This window comes from Vipera berus, assembly GCF_964194415.1.
Source record: "Vipera berus genome assembly, chromosome: 3".
Lineage (NCBI taxonomy): Eukaryota > Metazoa > Chordata > Lepidosauria > Squamata > Viperidae > Vipera > Vipera berus.
Window position 1 is genome coordinate 45,784,350 of NC_138204.1, and position 23,151 is coordinate 45,807,500.

At 35.8% G+C, this 23,151-nt stretch overlaps 1 long non-coding RNA gene across 2 annotated transcripts in view; it reads right to left on the reverse strand.

Annotated features, from left to right (window-relative positions):
- Window positions 1–8,050: 8,050 nt before the first annotated feature.
- The window catches only part of LOC308667015, a 24,615-nt gene continuing 9,514 nt past the window's right edge, over window positions 8,051–23,151 (reverse strand). The window contains exons 2-6 of one of the 2 annotated variants that reach the window (XR_014026211.1): window positions 22,674–22,838; window positions 21,756–21,825; window positions 19,711–19,852; window positions 19,106–19,202; window positions 8,051–8,293 (exon numbers count right to left, since the gene is read on the reverse strand). This is a non-coding gene — a long non-coding RNA (uncharacterized lncRNA). The remainder of the gene's footprint in view (window positions 8,294–19,105; window positions 19,203–19,710; window positions 19,853–21,755; window positions 21,826–22,673; window positions 22,839–23,151) is intronic. The other variant, XR_014026212.1, reaches the window with a different exon arrangement.

Genomic DNA, 23,151 nt, shown 5'->3' on the forward strand with positions numbered 1-23,151 from the left:
TGTCTCTTCACTATCCAACCCCCCTGCCACCCCTTTCAGGACTAGGGACTGGCACTAGCATGGAGATCTACAGAGACCTCAAAAGAGTTATTGATTTCAATTGACTTTCCATCATTGATCAACCACCTCTTGACCTTCAACCATTTACTTACCCCCAGCTATTAATCAACCCCTTGGATGGTCTCATTGACCCTTGGAAGTCAATACTGACCCACTTTGAGGAACCCTGATATAGCTGTATAATCTCATCAGAACTTATTGCTCACTGAGAAAAAATTTATTTTTAAATTTTTATGCCTTGTCCTTCATGTTGAGATGTGTTCCAAGAGACCTACAAAATCTCCTAAAGGAGCCAGATTTGTTTCTATGTCCATACGAATATGCTGTTACTTGCATTTAATACCCAATGTACTAAGAACCCAATCAAGGAGAATATTTGTAGCTCATGGTTGAAATTAGGTACTAAGATCCTAATTACCTTTACCTATTTTGCCAGTGTCATCACTGTTGTCCTATACTACAACACGGCACCTGTATTTGGGTTTTTTAATGCTACACGGTCAATACAGAATCAAGTTATAATGTTGGAGTAATTGTCCAATTGCAATAATCAAAATTATTGCTTAAATGTGATTTTTTTTTAAAAAAAGAATATTAATTTTTTTTAATAAAAATAACTGTGGTGTGTCAACTATCATTTGGCAACCCAAAAAATGGAGGAAATATACAGCAAGGAAGAATGAAGCCATCAGCATAAAAGATGACAAATTACAATTTAATTAACATTACCCTAAAGAGAAAAATTGCTTCAGGTGCTAAAATATTTGGGGGCAGCTATGTTGGCAAACTATTTATAACACTGGTATTTGCTATCACTTATGATAAAAATGCTTTAGAGAGATCTTGAGGTAAAACAAAACAAAATAGAAGAACAAAACAGAGGAGTACTATAAAATCAGCCATTTTATGGCTGAGTAGAATTGGCAGAACTGGGTTAGATATATAGCTAAGATAGTAGTGTCCAATTATTTTATGGCATCGATAATGAAAAAAAAAAGATTGGCTAGCTTCATGGGGATCTGCCAAGTTTGATTGTTAAGGTTGTTTTGAGCAGTTAATCTGATTTATTTTGTGTGATTTATAAACGTATATGTTTTAGAATATTTTCACTGGCATAAATATCAAATGTTTCTCTGTGAATGAATTTTTTAAATGTATTTGCCTCCGTCATACCTTTTCCCTCTGTATTTGTATAAGTATCTTTATATTTAAAATTAATCCATATTTTCATCTATCTCTTTCAATCTCACAATCACATATTTTCTGCTTCTCTGCAAACTGAAATGCAAATAATGTTTTCCCTATAATTCCTGTCCTGAATGATGGTTTGGGTGTGAACAAATTTAAAAGCATTCTCTTCTGCTGTAGTTTAATCATTTGACAGCAATGACTATAATTAACAGAGAAATGTTTTTTTTTATTGAAGCTATTGAGTTTTGGTAATCCTTGTACAGCCCTAGGGGAATACAGCTCTGAAATTATTAAAATATATCAAATCTGACTAGTGAAACATCTCTTTCAAAATCATGCTGTTTGATGAAGTTTAATGAAGTGGAATCCAATACTTTTTTGCAGTCAGAAAATCCTGAATCTTTAAAATTAGGCAACAAGCCCTTTAGTAGGCAAGTTAACATAAATAATTCTGGTTGTTAAAGAAAGGTTGCTTGCACTGTAAAGAAACAATTGGCAATAATGGAAGGAAAGAGAAGGAAGGAAGGAAGGAAGGAAGGAAGGAAGGAAGGAAGGAAGGAAGGAAGGACGGACTTGGGTTAAAGATCAAATGTGTACAGAAAAAAAGAATAATGGAAATTATTTAGGGCTTATGTGTTTAAAAACATGTCTGTATCATAAGATAGGATGAAGTAAATTTCAAAATTAAGTCAGATCTATGACCATCCAGTGCATGTTAAAATGTTAAAAACTGATTTATAATTCACTTTTTATGAGCAGGATTATTTTCATTTTTATTTACCTTGATTTTGTCCCTTTGTAAAACATTACCTCTCTGGATGACTCTGTTGCAGGAAAAACTGATATAGCTCGGTGACCCTGTTGCTGCTTTGTATTCAGCTTCCATTTCCAGCTTAATGAACAGTCATTTCTATTAAGTAATTATGCTCCTGTTTCTTGTTCTTACTCTGCTCTTTATTAAAGGCTGTGGGCTTTTTTTCTTTCTGGCTTCACCTACGCTTATTGTATGTATGGTTGTTGGGATTTTATGATTTAGATTTAGGGATCTGTAAATATTTTCCTGTGTCCTTTGTGGTTGATACAAGGACATTGTGATCAGTTCCAACATATTTTTATGGTGAAGGTTCATATCTTGAGCATAACATAATTATTCTTGAGGAGCAGAGCACCTATTATGCTTTTTATATGGAGATCATCAAAATAAATATGCTAAGTTTTATTTTTTAATTTTTGTATTCATTAATGTCTACAAAAATGAACTGTTAGAATATGCCATTGGTACATGTTTAATGAACATGCATATTTTTGGGGGGTGGGGGATGTCCTTTGGTTTGATTTTTGTTGGATTATCTAAGAAGCCAATGTGGTGTGGTTGTTAAGGGGTTGGTCTAGGACTGGGTATTCTTAGGTTCAAATTCAACATCTACCATGGGTGACTTTGAATCAATCACAGTGTCTCAGGCCAATCTAACAGTCCAGATTGCTCTTCTCTGAATAAAATTGAAGGGAGACTTCCATATAAGCTAACTTGAGTTTTTGAGAAAAAGTGGAGATGAATTTAATAAAGAAAAAAATAATGTAACAAGTCAAAAATAATGTGACATGTCATTGTCACCATTTGATCCCTCCTATCAGACAGCTTGCTAGGAGGATGCCTCATTATTCATTTTAGAGGTCCTATTCTTACTGCTTTGTTGTCTTGTTATCCTCAGCGCACCACAGAAGCAGCTTGGATTTATCTTTAGTTCAGTTCATGCCAAAATTGAGTTTTCCCTCTTGTAACACAATCTTTGCTGAATGAAAAATCTATCTGTCTCATTGACAATGTTAGTGATGTTGTGGCCAGGGACTGGGATCTGTCCATTTCTGATTGGCCACTTTAAGGCTTCAAGCATACCTTTTCCCTTCTGGTTGCTAACTCTTTATGACTGTTTTGACTTGAGCTGCTAGAGACATGGTCTTACTTGGGTGTTGCAAGTAACAGCCAACTGCTAGTAACACTGATAATCAATTGCTCCCCACTATTTCACCTGTGTCCACCTTAGAGGTTGCAAGCATCCATCTCTCTCTCTCTCTCTTTCTTTCTCTCTCCCCCCCCCACACACAAACACATTTCTATCCCACCAGGTATAGCTGAAGTGAGAATAGTCTCCATTAATGGTCCTCTCTGCATCCTTGTGACCTGTCAGTCAGGCTATTACTGAAGAAGCATCTCAAGCTCTTTTGAAGGAGTGATAAACCCATGTCCTGTCCTGTACAGTACAGTAACCCAGATTGCACATTTGACGGTGGGGCACAGGATGAAATGGGAGAATTCCATCATATTTTACCCCATTTCTCAACCATGCATGAGACCTGTATGTAGAAGTATACTATTTGCTTTTTAACAACCAAGTATATCATTCATTATTTCAGAAGAGTATTAAACCAGGTTCACAAATACCTGAGTGACAGGTCAGAATGTAGAGAGCCTTCACAATGGTAACCTTTCCCTGAGGCAACTTGTGAAATGGGTAAGGCTTCCATCACAGCATCCATAATTGCCATACCAGTTTCAACATATTAAAGGACAGCATTCACTCGTTGTTTTTCCTCTTGGCAAGAAATGGAGCCTTAAATTCCATCATCCTCGGCCCTTACATTGCTTTACATTAAAGCAGTACATTTAGTACCAACAACTTTGCCATTAAGGCAGAATAGAACTTGGCCATTCGGAAAGTGCAAATTATGCTGGCTAACTTTCCTACTGACTTAGATACAGAAGAAATGTATGTTAACTTGGTTCTGAGGAGGAGTCTTGTTGTAGCAAAAGCACACAAGTGATCCTGCCTAAAGCAACATATATTTCATTGTTAATCAGTGTGGTTTTAATAAAAATGGTATCTATTGTTCATTTGTTTTTTTGTGTGATGTTGATTATATCAACATTAAGCAGGTATATACCACGCCCATGTATTTTCCTCTATTGAGGGTTCTGGTAAATACATAGACAAGGACAGTGAGTAGGATTAACTGCAAAAATTGTATTCATTTCTCATACTTTTTATCATGTGAATAGTGATGATAGGGAGGAAGCAGCCTACATTGAATGGAAAGTGTATATAGTTGCACTCAGAAACATTTTAATTTCTTAAATTTAGAAACTAGCTAAGTAGCTAGTGGTCAGCAAAATGTTCTTGATTCTCTCAGAGGTTAAGGTTGAGTGGTCAGGGACCTTCTGATAAAGTTGTGTGGGTACCCATTTTGTTGGAAGAGAAAAAGAAAACAGCCTGCCTATACAACATCATTTATTTTTTAGAAGTCATATACTTATCTGGCAGAGGTATACAATTATTTTCAATAGAAATGATTACACTTAAAGAGTGGAGGTTTATGAATTATTATTAGAAGGAATAAGTAGACACAGATTTTTATTTTTGTATCTTCAAGGGAGTGTTTCAGAATTGGTATGGCACTGAAACATTGATACTTGCATTAATATTAATTGGTGAATATTAATTCATCAATTATTCAGAATTTTCTCTTAATAAATAAACAGTTAACATTCTAGAAACCCAACATGAAAAGAATGGATTATAAAGTATGGCTAATAATGTTACTATTTATGTGCAGTGAAACTATTTCATTAAAAGAGGACCCTGTTCAAGAGATAAATCATGAATTGTGAGAAAGGGGAGATTTATATCAATAAATGCATGTTTTAGCAAAGTTTAAAGTAAGATGCTAATACTTTTGTTTTTAAATTAGACTGGCTTTTCACAAAATAGTTCCTTCTTTTCCAGGAATGCCGAGGTAGTGCTGATGGTTAAATGGAATTATTGGGGTTTGGGATGATGACAATGAGACATATGTGGGGTGAATTGAAATGCAGTGGATCTATCCAAAACGGAGCTAGATATATTTTTAATGCTTTTATATTTATACATAATTTAAGGCAGGAGGTGGCAGCTGATTTCTTTGTATTTATGTGATTTCTTGTAGTTTAGACCAGGGGTCCCCAACTCCCTGACTGTGGACTGGCACCAGTCCGTGGCTCACCAGGAACCAGGCTGCACAAGCGAGCGGAGCCCCATCTGCACACGCTGGGATTCAGGCAGTGTGTGAAACCATGCCTTTCTGGTCCACAGAAAAAAACACCCTCCACGGAACCAGTTCCTGGAGCCAAAAGGTTGTGGGCTGCTGGCTTAGACCACTATATTTCTCTCATGTGTTGTCATGCCTTTGGAACTATGCCACACAACATCCCACTGAATCCAGACTGATTGATTTTACCCAGTAGCAACTCTAAGGTTGTTACTTTGCCAAATTGTACCTGAACTGGTGTTTTCCTAAGCTGTACAAAAAATTGTAATGAAACTGGTTCATTTGTTGAGTAAGTTCCACAAACCCTTGTAGTCCCAATTCTCACACCATGATAATAAAGAAGTTTCCTAGAAAATTTCTCCTTATAGTAAGCAGGGATACATTTTTTAATAATGATTTCTACGAGTAGCACTTCCAGTTGTTCCACCTGGACAATCACCTGAATATTTGTTGTCTTATTTTCCCTTTGGAAGATATTTTAATAACATTGGCATTAAACTGCACATTACAAGTTCATGCCTGAATTTGGTAATTCTACCCTGTAGTATTTTGCATTTCAAAGCAGCCATCATAGAATAAGCTATTACTCCTCTTTTATAATTGTCAGTAGACATCCCTTCTGCATAACATTTGCTGTTAAGTTCTTCATGGTCTATTACCTTGTAGAGATGAAGCTCTTGCTTATTCATTAATATGATGAGATCTACTATCAGAAGTTTTCATTACTAACAGGGCCACCTATGATGGCCAAGTCAAAGGTGACAAGTCAAACTAATCCACTGAAGAAAAAGAATGACAACACATTCCAGTACTATGCCATGAAAATCAAACTGTCATTCACAATGGGAGCAATGTCTGGATCATACAGGAAAATGAGTTTCTTAGGTTGGAAAGGATCTAATATGCTGCTGGAGAAGAGCAGTGGGCAAGTACAAATATCACTGATGCTACTGGATTAAAGTTAAAGATTATTCAGATGCTCAAGTTGCCAGAGGCAAAAGTAAAAATTGATGCTGCAAAGATTCAGTTATGGAATATTAGATCCATAAACCATAAATCAGGGCAACCTTGATGTTTTCAGAACTGAAGTGTCAAGACAAATATTGGCAATATGGGAATCAGAAAATTCAAATGGATTAGAATAATTTCACATCAGAGAAGCATCAACTACTTTACTATAGATAAGGAAGTCATAGAAGCAATGGAGTAGCTATCATTAGTAGTAAAAAGTGTGTTAAGGTACAACCTCAAATATGATGGAGTGATCCAAATATGAGTGCAGGGTGTTTTATCAAGTGTGAGGCAGTAGCCAGATGCCAGACAAATGAGACAATGAACACATCAATAGGTAAGGAGAATTTTAAGCTTTAATATTTAATTGTAGTAAATAAACAGAGACTCAAAAAAGCAATGTACTGGCAAGATGTTATCCCTTGAGGTATTGAGAGCCCCATTTCAAGCAGCAGAGATACTTCCAAGGACCTTAATGCAAAAAACTGAGTGCTCAAGCCTGTGCAGAAGCTCCATCATAATTAGCAATTTTCAGGGCTTTCATTAAAATTTAGCACCAAGATTTCATGGCCTTACTTCCCTGGTCACTGAGATTGCATGTACTGACCTTGGACTAGATAAACTCTGGGCAAGTCTCATATGTCAGTGCTTTTTGCAGCTGTGTGAATATTTTCTCACCACCTCCTTTTTTTAGCAAAAGGGAAAGAAAAAGATGGTTCAGAATGAACTATAAACTTCTAGACTTTTCCTAGTAATGAAGGAAAAATTAAATATGTCATTAAATTCCTAGAAATATAATGGTCTTCCACAATGCCACTACACAAGGCAAACCAATCAATATTATGGTGATTATATGTATTCCAAAGATAGGTATAGGAAAGTGGAAATTGAACAGTACAATGGCAACTTGCAATATTTTGTTGACTAAGCACCGAACACACACACACACACACAAACACACACAAAACACATACACATACACAAACACACCCACAGTATTATACTAATTATAGGAGACTGGAATACTAAAATTGGAGATAAAATAACAGATGAAATAATAGGAAAATATGGCTTTGGGGTATGAAACAAAACAGAGGATAGAACAATAGAATTCTGTCAAGAAAATCTAATTTTTATAACAGATACCTTATTCAAACAACCTAAAAGATATTTCTACACATAAACAGCACTGGACAGATAACACTGAAATCAAATTAATCATTTACTATGCATGCAAAATGGAGAAGCTCTGTTAAGTCAGCAAAAATAAAATGTGATGATTATGGCTCAAATCATGAGCTTTTTGCAAAATTATACCTTAATGAAAATTAATATAACTATCAGACCAGCAATATACAATCTCAGCAATATTATGTATTATGGAGTTAATAATAGATTTAATTAACTAGATATAATGAATAGACTGCTAGAAGAATTTGGATCTCAAATAAAAGGAGATAAATAAAAGTAACTTGACGTCCACAAACATGCTTATCTATAGACAATCAGAAAGCAAAAGGCAACTGAGGATGAAAAAAATAAAGGGAAAAATAGATATTTAAGAAAATTTTAAAAATCAAGGGAACCTTTTATACAAGGATTGGCCTGATAAAAGGGAATGAAAGCAAAGATATATTAGAGGGGAAAAATATAAGGTGGTAGTGTGAATATCCAGAAAAAGGGAATAAAATATTCCAAATTTGAATTGAATTCAATTGAACTTTATTTGGCCAAGAGTGATTTGACACACAAGAAATTTGTCTCTGGTACAAAAGCACTCAGTGTACATGCAAAGCAATAGAATAATAATCTTCTTCTTCTTCTTCTTCTTCTTCTTCTTCTTCTTCTTCTTCTTCTTCTTCTTCTTCTTCTTCTTCTTCTTCTTCTTCTTCTTCTTCTTCTTCTTCTTCTTCTTCTTCTTCATTAATAATAATACTATCACCACACTCTATGGGTAAAAATACATAGATATTAGACAACACTATAAGAATTAGGTGTTCAGCAGAGTGATGACACGGGGTGTGTGTGGAATTGTTCCTGTGTCTAGATGTTTTGGCATGCAATGCCCCATAGCGCCACCCTGAGGGGAGGAGTTGAAACAGTTTATCCCTCCGGTATGTGACGGATCTGCAGACACTTATGATTTGCTCAGATGACATTCCCTAGTTAGACCCTATCCAGAGCATGCCTCTCCTGCCAGACCTGATGGGCAAATAAACATAACTGGGGAGAGGCAGTCCTCAAATAACCTGGCCCATACCAGAACGGGCTTGGGTGGGGTGGATCAATGGGATGAGATGGTCCCTTATGTAGCCTGGACCCATGCCATGAAGGGTGTTAAAGGTGATTACCAACACCTTGAATTTCATCTGGAAGCAGACTGGCAGCCAATGCACGTCGCAGAGCAGTTATGTTACATGGGCCATTTTTGGGGCCCAAAGAATTGCCTACACAGCTGCACTCTGCACCAGTTATAGCTTCCAAATGTTCTTCAAAGGTAACCCTATGTAGAGCACATTGCAGTAGTCTGGTTGTGAGATGACTAGGGCCTGAATGAGAGCACAGGAAAGGCCACAACTGGTGCACAACCTGAACTTGTGCAAAGGCTGTCCTAGCTATGACTGCCACCAGAAAATGAAGGTCTCCTTGGCAGAGTTGCTATATCCTATATACAGCATGTAGGGACGCAGTGGCTCAGTGGGTTAGAACACTGAGCTTGTCGATCAGAAGGTCGGCAGTTTGGCAGGTCGAATCCCGAGTGCCACGAAACAGAGTGAGCGCCTGTTACTCGTCCCAGCTTCTGCCAACCTAGCAGTTCGAAAGCACGTAAAATGCAAGTAGAAAAATAGGGACCACTACGGTGGGAAGGTAACAGCGTTCCGTGCGCCTTTGGCGTCTAGTCATGCTGGCCACATGACCACGGAGATGTCCTTAGACAAGCACTGGCTCTTCGGCTTTGAAACGGAGATGAGCACCGGCCCCTAGAGTCAGAAACGACTAGCACGCATGTGCGAGGGAACCTTTACCTTTACCTTTATATACAGCATGTAGTTAAATAATAGTAACAAAAATAGCCACATTTCTACCTTTAATTTGTGAATGCCACATGAGAAGAGGACAAAAGATTCTGAGAAATTACTACTCCTTCTTAACCAGGCCTGCTAGCCCATACCCTCTTAACTTCATGATCTTCTCTCAACCATGTAAACAGGACAGATAGATTCATTTGTAAAAAGCACTTCCTTAGTAACCCATAGTCACTCTATAAAGGACTTCATAGGTAATGCCCAGGACTTTGAATTGGATCAGTGGCTAATTGCAATCAATACAGATGAGACAATAATAGGTATAATAAATGGAGATTGACTGTACCTCTTGCAGCCTGTCTACTGCATTCTGTACTCACAATACAATCTTAATCATCTTTAAGAAAAGTGTTTACAATACAATATGCATATATTTCCTTGAGACGCTCCAACTGTCAAAGCACGAAATATTGGCAAACAAGCAGTCTGCATTGCTCAGGACTGGAAGGCGAACTCCAAGATTTTAACTCCCATGTAGAAGAACAAGTAATATGGGGCTATGAATGAGATGTATTATTAACTAAATATGAGAAAAGGAAGCATCAGGAATATGAAAATGATAAACAGTCATGCAGACATTCAGAGTCCTTATCATATTAAGGACATTTTTAGTCTTTCAAACTGACACTGGCCATGCCATTATTTCTGTTTTGTTTTGGGGTAGTATGCTATACGAATTCAGCCAACTATGGATTATTCAATAATTCCTTAATGCAATGTGGGATTTTTGCAGCCAAAGTTTTTGTGTCTTCCTCTCTTTTGAGATACAAATTGGCTACTTGTCATCTATAAGGTGTGGCTTTATAGATGGATGGCAGATGCCCAATAAAATCTGACATTATGGTCATAAAGTAGCTCAGGACAGCATGGACTATTCTCTCCACAGCATTAAGCAATATAAAGGGACAAAGCTTTGATCAGATTAGAGTTTTGATCCAGATGGTCGGATTAACGCATTTTGAAGGACAATGTCTCTCTTAGGTCTCTTTCAAATTCTGATATACAAGAACTGTTTGACTAGAGACATAATGGCTTGAACCTGAAGCATCAAAAAATGTGCTGTATCACTAACGTGTATAGCCAGCCTGAATTCCCTTCTAAACCATATGGTGCATTAAGTTAGCGTAGTTAGACAGAAACAATTTAATTGCTTGCTATATACAACACAATGACTCAGATCTCAGGTGTATCAGGATGAATTATATAGAGGTCACTTGATGTGCTGACACTAACTGAACTTCCTCTTATGACTTTTCTGAAATTTATTTAAGTACAGTAACATCCTATCATTGCAACCAAATGATGATATTACGAATTCCCATTAAAGAAGAGGGGAAATGAAGCATATGATTTAATAGTAATAAGAAGTACAGAGATGTATGGAAATGAAATAATATTCACATTCATATTAATATGAAAATATTTTAGTGATTTACACCTTCAGATTAGATAGGTTTATTCAGATCCATGTCTTGTTCTAATACCATCCAGGCCAGCTTGCTCATGGGAAGAAGGATTTTATGAACTTATCTTCCAAAGAAAGAGTGTCTAAGGTGAAAGGAAAATGGATGAAGTGTTTTTACAACTACTTGAGTTTGCCAAAAAGCAAGAAATAAAACTGGTGCTTATCCGACAAGCAGAAAGGATCCCGAGGCTGCAGCACAATTTTCAGAATACATTGATGTTTATCTTATAGCAATTTTCTGTAATTACATTGACAGTACCTGACAGGCTCATGTCATTAGCAGAAGGAATAAAGTAGGAGTCGCTGATGTGCTGATGTTCCTGGATTGCTATTATTTGCCTGAGTCTTTTTTTTTTAGTTCTTTAAATTTCTTTCAAGAAATGTCTTTCTCCGAATTTCAAATTATTTCCTGCTTAGTATATATGAGTTGAAATCTGCATTTTATTTATTTTGGCCTTTGGTTTTTGGATTAAAACAAAGATGCAATAATAATCAATAGAGTTTCAGCATCCCCTGTAGGGGCTGAATCTTCCAATCCTCATTTTTGTTCATTTGCTGTCAAATATTATCTTCACCACATACAATTTGCAAATAGCTTTAATGGAAGTGAGAATAGCCTAACAAAAATTTCACTCAATTACATTTTGCCAGGTTTCCATTTCATAGTTGAGGTCAATACTGTGTGAATCTTATTTCTTATATAAAAAATTGGACAGTTAGGGATTTCCTAATCATCTCTCTACATTTTCCAGCAATTCAAATTGTTCATTGCAAAGAAAATGTTCTGAACATTAGGAACAATAAATAGATTGGAGAGAACCTCAAGCAGAATGGAGATACTTTGATTCATCTCTCCAATGAACTACACGGATATTTGTCAAGTCATTTGCCTTTCAGCCTATTTCATAGAGCTCTTATAAATATTTTAAAAAATAGGATAGCTATATAGGTTGTATTTGTTTAATAGCAGAGGAAGGGTAGACTGATTATTAAGTAAAAATAAAAATTAGAAAGTGCAAAAATGAAAAGAAATATATACCTATATAACGACAAAAAGATGTATATGACTTCCCTCTTCATCAAGAGAAGTATAAACAATTTCAGTAACTTATCAACTTCTCTGATACTAACGTACCACAAAGGAAATCTTCTTCCTATATCTCATCTTTTATTGATAAACAAATTCTTAAAGCCCTGCCATGCAGTCCTACTCAGCAAAAGTCCATTAAGAGTTATCAGAAATAGCAACATATACAATTTAACCTTTATCAAATAATTCAATTTTATATTTCTTCTTTTCTTTTTAACATAATCCTTTTTTACTTTCTCTAAAAATATAAATAAAAAAATCCCTTCTTCCCACATCTTTTCTATCTATAAACCTTCAAAACCTCATCATTTAGTCCTGATCAGCAAAAGTCTATTAAGAGTAACCAGAAACAATAATGCATGTTAATCTTGATCGAATAATCCAAGTGTGTATTCTTTCTCTTTGCTTTTAACAATCTTGATTTTTAATTCCTTTAAGTAACGTTCTAACACTTGATTTCTTTTCATTTCCTTTTTATCTCTTCTCAAAAGTGACTTTAAAACTTTAATAGGTCTCATATGTAAATCCAAAACAAGCAGGCTATCCAAGTCATTATTCTGGTTTGTTATTTGAATATGCCTTTTAAATATTAAGACATCAGCTGGTTCCATTATAAGCCAGTGTAGCATCTTGTTCCATATCATACTTATAGCCCATTTTGTATCTACTTTTGAATCAGCCTCACTCTTAGTTTTCTCCAGTGATATCTGTTCCCCTTCTATAAGTTACATTTTTATAGTAATAGACAATCTTGAGAGAAACTTCTGAATATCTTAACAGTCTTCCACAATTAGAGTATTTTGTTCCATTCTGTATTAATAGGTCTCTTCTCCTTTAATTATAATTTCAATTCTCTCTGGTTCTCTCTAGCACCCCAACTGTCAAAACCTCCTGTTATTATGTTTTTCCTCTAATCATTTTCCCACGGCAATATTTCTTATAATTTCAAATTCTTCATTTAAAAAAAAATAAAATTCAAAACAACCCATAGGAAAGACTTGTGTAATTAATTTCAAAGTCTTATTTCCACTCTATATGCCTTGTTAGTCCATTTAGAACCAGATACTAAGTCTGCTGCCTTAACTATTTATATAAAACAGAATAACAAAATAACAGAGTTGGAAGGGACCCTGGACATTTTTTGGTCCAACCCCCTGCTCAGGCAGGAAACTCTATACCATTTCAGACAAGTGGTTGACCAATCTCTTCTTAAAAATCTCCAGTATCGGAACACCCACAACTTCAGGTGGCAAGTAGTTCCACTGATTAATTGTTCTAATAGTAAATAATTTTTTCCTTCGTTCTGGTTTGATTCTCTCCTTGATTAGTTATCATCCATTGGTTCTTGTCTTGCCTTCTGGTTAGTCCATTTATAACTTTCCAAAATCAACATTCTAATCACCCTTTTGCTGTTGATACTAAGAAACTCTGAAGTCTTTAAAACTTGTATGTTTTAGCCTCCAGTCCTCTAGTCATCTTTGTTGCTCTTCAGAGAAGAACTCTTTCTAAACTCTCAATATCTTTTTTATATCATGGCAACCAACACTGGATGCAATATTCCAAGTGTGGTCTTAGCAAGGCATTATCAAGTGGTATTAACACTTCATGTGATCTTGATTCTGTCCTTCTTTTAATGCAGCCTAGGACTCATTAGATAAGAAGATGTGTTGCCTATTTTGGCAGCTGCAGCACACTGCTGGCTGAAATTTAAGTGATTGTCCACTGGGACTCCAAGATCCTTCTCACAGTTACTAGCCAGTTACCACCTGTTCTGTTAGAGATTAAATTTGATTTGGGTGACAATATTATAAAAAAAGCACCTTTAAGGAGTTAAACGGCCTAAGGGTGTGGCTGTAATTATTCCACATAAAAGAGAGTTAGATGTTACACGTAGTTGCTCTTGTATATGTGTTTGATGTTAGTGTTTGGATACCTCTTGTTCTCTTGTTTGCTAACTTGATATTTATTCTCTCAAGAATCAACTGCTTGCTACAGTGTATATTGTTTTTGATATTGGTAAGCAGCTTTTGTATTTTGATACTATGTTTTTTATGGACTGACTTTTATGTGCATGATACTGGATTGATACTTGGACTATTTCTTACTGTGTTTCTTTTTGTTGTCTGAGTAAAAATAAGTTATAAAACTCGTGTTAGTGCATTATTGTTTGCCTAAAAGTCCCAGTACAACTTCCACTGTGTATTAATAATACTCTGTTAAACAAACCATTTTTTCAACAACATATTCTAACAATGGTTATGGGCCCAGATCCAGTGTGGTGCTGAGGACAGGCACAGTATTGTATTTATATTTTCTAACTGAGTTTTCAAATTCAGACAATGGCACAAGGACTATTCAATCCATTCTGCATTACCCGGCTTAATGGGTCAAACTACGTATCCTGGTCTACACAATGTAGTTTGCTATTACAAAATCAAGGTCTTTGGAAAATAGTCCATAATCCTCCTGATGTAACTGCCTGGGATCCAACTAATGAAGAAGATAACAAGAAGATTGTAGACTTCAATAAAGACAATGATAAGGCTTTATCTATTATTGGGCTAACATTAGGAGACCAACAGCTAGTCCATGTGCGTGGAGAAGAGTCTGCTGCTAAATGTTGGGCTAAGTTGAAAAAGATTTTTGTTCGGGACAGTGTTGGTGCTCATATAAATCTTACCAGAAAGCTATTTAGAGCTAGACTGGAAAAGAATGGCGATATGTTAGCTCACCTTAACTTTATAAAAGCAACTTTGTTGGAACTGCAAGAAAAAGAACTTATTTTCTCAGAGCTTCACCAGGTTTACATCATTTTATCATCATTGGATGAGAGCTACGATGCCTTTGTATCGTCCTTGGAGGTTTTGTCCAAAGAAGACCTAACTGTTTCTTCAATAACTGGAAGGTTGTTGGAAGAATCAAGATGTCGTATGGAGAGAAAACAGTTGAGAGAGCCATTGCAACAAGAAATAAAGAAGACTGAATCTGCTTATATTTTAAGGAAATGCTTTAATTGTGGGTTAAAGGGACATATTGCTAAGTTTTGTCAGAATAGTAATTGTCAGAGAAAGGAAAGCCATAGAAAGAATAAAAAGCTGATTAATGTAGCTGTAGCTAATAGAACTACTAATAACCACAATTGGTGGGTGGTAGATAGTGGAGCTACACACTGTATTTCAAAAATAAAAAGGGATTTTGAGAATATAAGGTCTAGTAAAAAATATATTTCTATGGCTAATGGCTGGAAAGTCAAGGTCTCTGGAGAGGGTAAGGTTTACTGTTCATTTTTAAAACAAAATTTGGAAATGCTATATGTTCCCAGATGTGATTATAATCTATTATCAGTTAAGGCATTATTGGAAGCAGGTTTTAAAGTTACTTTCCAAGGGGAGGAATGTCTTATTCAAAAGAATGAAGTGAACTTAATAGCTAATATGAAAGACGGTTTGTTTGTAATTAGCAATGATCCTATTATAATGGCTACTACTTGTACAAATCAAAAACCACATGATGAATGTATTCATTTATTACATAGAAGATTGGGTCATGTGAATTTTAATACACTAAAAAGAACTGTAGCTTTGTCTAATGGGTTTAAGTTAAAGGCTTGTAAGAAATATCTGCAGTGTAATGTATGTGGTAGAGAAAAGAGCAGGGCAGCACCAGCTAATAGGTTAGATGGATTTAAAACCACAACTCCATTAGAACTGGTATTTATGGATTTGATAGGTCCTATGAAACCCAGTTTAGGGGGTGCTTGCTACATATTAAATATTCTAGACCATTATAGCAGATATGGGTTCTGTTATCTCCTTACGTCAAAAACTGAAACTATACAAACAATATCTAATTGGCTCAAGTTTGTACAAAGGAAAACTCAGTTAAATGTAAAAACCATAATAACAGACAATGGAACTGAGTTTGTTAATAAACAGTTCAATGAGCTGTTAGTTTCAGAGGGAATAGAGCATAGACGTACAGCTCCTTATAGACCTCAGCATAATGCATTTGTTGAACGGAGGGGCCAAACATTGCAAGCTATGATTAGATCTATGATTGAGGATTCTGGTTTACCTGATAGCTTATGGGGAGAAGCAGCAAAATGTGCTAATCATATTTTAAACAATGTGGTTAGTTCAGCTACAGGTAAAATTCCTTATACCTTATGGTATAAGAGAAAACCAAATCTTAGTTATATTCACACATTTGGGACACCTGCTTGGGTACATATTCCAAGTTCAATAAGAAATAAAGGAGAACATAGAGCTAAACAATTATTTTTTGTTGGCTATGAGTTAAACCATAAGTCTTATCGGTTCTGGGAGAAAGGTACTAAAAACATTTATTGTAGTTCTAGCGCTGTTTTTCAAGAACAGTCAGGCTGGGAAAGGGTAGAAGATATTGTATATATTCCTCAACAAGATTTAACTAACTCCTCAAATGAAAGTGATAAAGAAGAGGAGGAACCTGCTAGAGAGATCAAACAAGAACCACTGATAGTGGAGACAGGAGAGGAAGAAGATAATAATGTAAATGTACCTATAAGTCCAATAATTCTCAGAAGGTCTAACAGGGAAAGACGACAGCCTGATCGTTTCGAGGCAGGTTTAATTTGTCAAATAGACATTGAACCTTCTAATGTTGAAGAAATAAAAATGTATCCTGAGAATGAAAGAAAGAATTGGAAAGTAGCTATGGATAAAGAAATAAAGTCTTTGCAAGATCTTAATGTTTATCAAGAGGTTAAAATACCTAAAACAGAAAAGTTAATTGGATGTAAATGGGTTTTTAAACTGAAAGAAAGTGTTACAGGAGAGGTAATACATAAAGCAAGATTAGTTGCTCAAGGATTTGCACAGAATAATAGTGATTATGATGAAGTATTTTCCCCAACGTTAAGAGCTTCCACTCTTAGGGCTGCTTTAGTTTGGGCAGCAAATAAGAATTATAGTATAAAACATGTAGATATTGAAACTGCTTATTTGCATGCAACATTAAACCATGATATATATATGAAAGTTCCATCAGGAATAGAAAGTAAGGTAGGGTACTGTTGGAAACTGAATAAGAGTTTGTATGGTTTAAAACAGTCAGGTTATGAGTGGAATAGATGTTTAGTAAAAGAGTTAAATAGTTTGGGATTTAAAGCTAGTATTGCAGATCCTTGTTTATTTATAAAACAGCAAAATAGTGAATTATCATTGTTATTATTATTCACTGATGATATTGCTATTATAGCAAAAGATGAAACAGAAACTGAAAGAATAATTTCAGGGTTAAAAAGAAAATTTAGAGTAAAAGATCTAGGAGCTATTAGTCATTATCTAGGGCTGGATATTGTCAGGACTAGTAAAGGATTTAAACTGTCTCAAGCTAAGAAAATTAATGGTTTGCTGAAACGTTATAATATGGAAAACTGTAAACCAGTAAAAACACCTATGGTTCAAGGTTTTGAGAGTTCAGCAGATAACAGCAATGTCTTTGATAAAAAGATATATCAATCATTAATAGGCAGCTTGATGTATTTATGTAACTGGTCAAGACCTGATATAGCATTTACAGTTAATCATTTAGCTAGATATTGTGAGAATCCTACAACCAGATGTTGGCAAGGTGCGAAAAGAGTTTTAAGATATTTGAAGCACACCATACATTATTCTCTATATCTAGAGCCAACAAAGGAATTGGAACTAAAAGCATTTGCAGATGCTAGTTTTGCATCTGATACTGTAACCAGGAAATCCACTTCAGGATTGGTTGTATTATTGGGAAACGCTTTAGTAGGATGGAGGTCTAACAGACAGAAGCATATAAGCTTATCAACAACTGAATCCGAATTTTCTTGTTTATCTTTATTATGTACTGAGCTATTGGTATGGAAACAATTATTGTTTGATATGGGTTTAAATTGTAATGAACCAATAAAAGTGTATGAAGACAATCAAGCAGCTATAAAATTAGCAACTAATGCTGCAGTGAAAACTAGATCAAAACATACGGATCTACGGTATCTAAATGTCAGACAATGTGTTAAAGATAATTTGATTAAACTGGAATATTGTGCAACTGAAGATAATATTGCTGACCAGTTTACTAAAGCTCAGGGTGCTATAAAGCATAAATCTGTTTGTGATATGTGTAATTTGAGATTGTAAAAATATATGTATAATATGCCACCCAAAAGGGGAGATTGTTAGAGATTAAATTTGATTTGGGTGACAATATTATATAATGGAGTAAAAGCACCTTTAAGGAGTTAAACGGCCTAAGGGTGTGGCTGTAATTATTCCACATAAAAGAGAGTTAGATGTTACACGTAGTTGCTCTTGTATATGTGTTTGATGTTAGTGTTTGGATACCTCTTGTTCTCTTGTTTGCTAACTTGATATTTATTCTCTCAAGAATCAACTGCTTGCTACAGTGTATATTGTTTTTGATATTGGTAAGCAGCTTTTGTATTTTGATACTATGTTTTTTATGGACTGACTTTTATGTGCATGATACTGGATTGATACTTGGACTATTTCTTACTGTGTTTCTTTTTGTTGTCTGAGTAAAAATAAGTTATAAAACTCGTGTTAGTGCATTACTGTTTGCCTAAAAGTCCCAGTACAACTTCCACTGTGTATTAATAATACTCTGTTAAACAAACCATTTTTTCAACAACATATTCTAACATGTTCTATACCTATACATTTGGTTTTTCTTGCCTTTTTTCTTGCCTAAATGTGGAACCTTCTTTTCTCACCATTGAATTTCTTTTTGTTAGATAGGGCCCTTATAAGTCTGTCAAGGAACTTCTGTATCTTAAGCCTATCTTCTGGGTGTTGGCTACTCCTACCAGTTTGGTGTCATCTGCAAATTTGATACGTTCCTTTTCTATTGTTGTCTAAATATTGACAATATTATTACAAAAACCCACAGCCCATGGAAAAGATATTTTTCTTAATCCTTTTATATGTTATATGCTATCATTTGTCAACAGTGATCCGGTGTATCTTTCATTGGACGCAGTGGAAAGCCTGTGAAAAGGAATAAAGGGACACAAATCTGACACTAGACATGACTAATTCCTAAAACCATGGAAGGAACATTTCAGTTTTTAGAAAACTGACTGACCTGTAAGTATTAATCCTTCAGAACAGGAAATAGTGAGACCATTTCATCCTGAGATATCTTGGGTTAAAATTCATTAGAAGATTTAACAGCATCTCACCTATTAAAAGATTTTATCACAACAAGTATGTTTATCTGCTATCCAGTGCAAGACCTCTATTTTATATTTATCTATCGCTTTGTTAATGGATGATATATTTATTCTCCCAATCCCTCATATCTCATGCCATTTCCTTTCCTTTCTTTTCCAACAATATCTGTTTGTATTTTATGTTCTTTTCTCAGAACATTACTTGATACATCTGATGAAATGGATGGTGATCTATGAAGGTTTATGTTGTCAAAAAATTAGTCTTTAAGGTACCACAAAACTGTCTTTATCTTCTATCAAGGATCTTTTTTTCTAAGTTGCTTTGCTTTTCAAGACATGACTTTTCTCATAGCACTATCACTGCACAGCTATGGTTGTTCAAAAATGTGCTAGAGCTAGTTTCAATAAACAAGAATAATCACCTCATTGAGTTAATGAATTGTAGAAGCTTCTAGGGTGCACTTTAAGGCATGGGCAATTAACCAGTAGTGCACCCTGGAAATGTTTGTACACATACCTTTCTTTGTTGTTGTGTGTTATTAGAGGTATGGTGTAGAAATGGTCACTTCTTTCACTACTGTTGGTTCTGTTGCTGAGGCTCTCCAAAATTCCACAGAACTCAGCTGGAAAACCATCTGGCCATGTGAGGTGTCATGGTTCTGATGAATAAGACAAATCAAACAAGTTGCAGGCATATTATTTATCTAAAAAGTCTTAATAATGAAACTGTAAATTTCTCTTCAAATCTTTAATCAGCTTACCACCTTTTTGTTGTTGTTGTTGCTGGATGCCTTCAGAAAGAAATTTTGTATTTCTAGTGCTACAAGGACTGATAGCAAACAATATATGGTTATTGGGAATCCTCTATAGCAGAGCTCCCCAACCCCCCGGTCTGTGGACCAGCACTGAGCAATGGCATGCCAGAAACCAGGCTGCACAAACCAGCGAAGCCCCACTGATGGAATGCAGGCAGCACACGAAACCACGTCCCCTCTGGTCTGCAGAAAAACCTCTCCCCACAGAACCGGTCCCTTGTGCCTAAAAGATTGGGGGCCTCTGTTCTATAGAATATAAAATAGATTGTTAAATTTACTTCCCAAATAAATGTATGGAGAACATTTAGGAGTTAGAAAAGTGCTAGGAAGCTAGAAATAGAATTTTGATACCATCATAGAGGTTACATTTGGATGGTGCAATAGGTTTTCACTAAAGGAAGATCCCTTCCATGTAGGCAATTATTTTTAAATTTTCAGGGCACATATCTTTGAACACAAGGCATGATAATGTGAGCACTTCTGAACATCCTCCCTGATATCTGTGTATATTGCACATTGGTAAGAATTTGTCCAGAGGAAGGAGAAAAAGAAAGCAGAAACAACTTATCTTAAAATTATATTTCCATTTTGGCCTAGTCTTCCTGATGTGAGTTCCCTACAGCTGTACTGAATGGTTCTCAATCGGCACTGACCCGGACTTGTTAGGTATTATGAAAGTTGAAATCTGATCCCCCTAGAGAGCTGGGGAAAATCATTTTAGATTATATAGGCTTGTTCTAATTATGGGAAAATAAAAAAGCTGCTTCAAGTATTATGTGTGAAAATACCCATAGTGAAAACAGTTTGCAACATAAATACTTGAGATTTATGATCTGTTGGGACTACTTATTCCAGCAAAACTGCTTTTTCTGTTTCCAGTGGTTTAATTACTACCTGTAGGTAATCAGTGACAGGGGAATATTCCCTACATGTTAGTATTAATCTCTGATCCCAGGCCTTAAAAATTTGTTGCAGTAAAGCCAAGTAAGCTTTCACTCACATTAAACCTTAGTTTCCTCTTCAGCCTGGACCTGTGAGATCTGAAAGAGCCAAGCTTATGGGATCTCTCTTCAGTTAGCTACCATTGATGGTTTATCATCATCAGAAGCAACATGCAGTATGAAAAAAGCATGTTCTGACATTGTATTGAGATGACAGTATTTTGTCCTCCATATGAAATAAGAAAAACAACATTTTGATGGAGGCTACAGCAAATACTAGTCTTTTTTGCTGTTTCAACTTTTTTTTTTGCCAGATGAGCAATTAAGAAGTTTAATGCTGAGGACCAGCACAAACAAACATTCTACAACATATTTTAAAAATATATATTTTACAGACGTAGGTATTTTAATCCTGGAAATTTGGCCAACCTCAGATTCCTTGTGCTCTAATTCAAGTCATGTTTGTTGAAACTTTTCATTTTCAAGCTTCATTAGCCTGATTTTAAAAATTAAAACAATTTATATTAAAAACATAATCAGCCTAGAGTCTAGACAATAAGTTTGGCAAACCTAGGAAACAAGCTGTGGTTAAATTTGTCTCAATACAACCTTATAGTTTCATTGGACCCAGTTTCCAAAATAAAATTAGAAGCTCAATCAATTTGAGTCCCAAATATTTGCACTACAATGGATTACAGAAATCTTAATGTTTCTCTCAGTGACAAATTGATCAAACAATGTAAAGCAATCAAATGTATAAGATAAGACGAAGCCTTCAGCAGCCAATGCCATCCACCAGCATTTACCTTTGCTGTTCCATCAGCTGTCTTGCTTCTTTACTAAGGAAAGCAGGGAGCCATATCCAAGCTAAAGAAACTGTCATAAAAATGAAAAATAGTTACCCTGCACAGTTAGAAATGGAGCTTGGTTAGTTCCTAAGCACCAGTGTCAATATAAGAGTCAGCTTAAATGTATTCTGCTTTAGATTCTTTTCTTTTCTTTTTTTAATGTAGAGCAGATCTCTCACGTTAAGCAGGCCAGGCCTTGTCACTGCGGGTCAAAGTTAGGGTGATGAAGCAAATTGAGTGTACATTAGGCTGCAACTGAATTTACTGTCACCTTCCCTGAAGCAGAGAACATGTGGAGGTAATATGGATCTTTGGACAAAGTATTACTTTAATACTTGTTATTCTTCTGCTACCTACTCATGTGATGTCTCGAGCATGTGACACAATGTGTTAACCTACTGTTTAATTAGATCAGAGGTTTGTCAGGACAAAATGGAACTATTGCTTTGGTCTCAGTGTAGTCTTCACCAAATCAGACGCCTGATTCATGGAAGCCTGTTCTGCATCACATATTTTTATTTCTGATGCCATACAGTTGGGTCTTACAGAGTGGAATATGATTTGTGTCCCTTACTAAAGCAAGGGACCATAAAACACTTCAAATGGAGCATAAGCCAGAAATACCCAAGCATGTAAACAACTAATATATGCCAAAGATTCCCAACAGTATAACCAGAGGTGATACTATAGGGAATAGACAGGGACAGCATTCCATTTTGGAGAAACTGCAATGAGCAGAGTGATAAATAGAGGCACATAACACATGTGGGCAAGGGTCTATGATGACTCACTGCCACTCAGCCACCCAAGTCATCTGCCCCAAGCTGGCTGCACCTAATCTTCTGCATTGACCTGGCCATGCCCACCCATGCCTACCTGGCAGAGTTCAGATGGCTGCAGCCGTCCAGTCACACCACCTGGCTGCAGTGAGTTATCCCAATCCTTGTATTCCTTTGTGAGCAGGGTTAAGATTTTATGAGAGTAAATAATTTTCTTTTCAAAAGCGTCCTACGGTATTTTAGGATGTATGCAGTCCTGATCCTGAAAAAGACAGAAAATTGCTTATTTGGGATAATTTTAACACTGAAAACTTGATAATGGACTTAAAGGGGCTCTGAGTATGCGAAAAACAAAATCCAAAAACAAACAAACAGGGGAAATGGAGTCCATACATGCAGTTAAGAGAAAGCCAGAGGGTAAATTTTCGAGAACAGCCATCCTTCCACATATTCCTGGATTTTGGGAACTGTAACAATATTTTTAGAATCAACATTCAAAACTATCTCCAGGATAAAAATGAAAGTAGGGACCATAGACATGATCCATTGCTACTGGCAAGGAGCTCACTGATTTA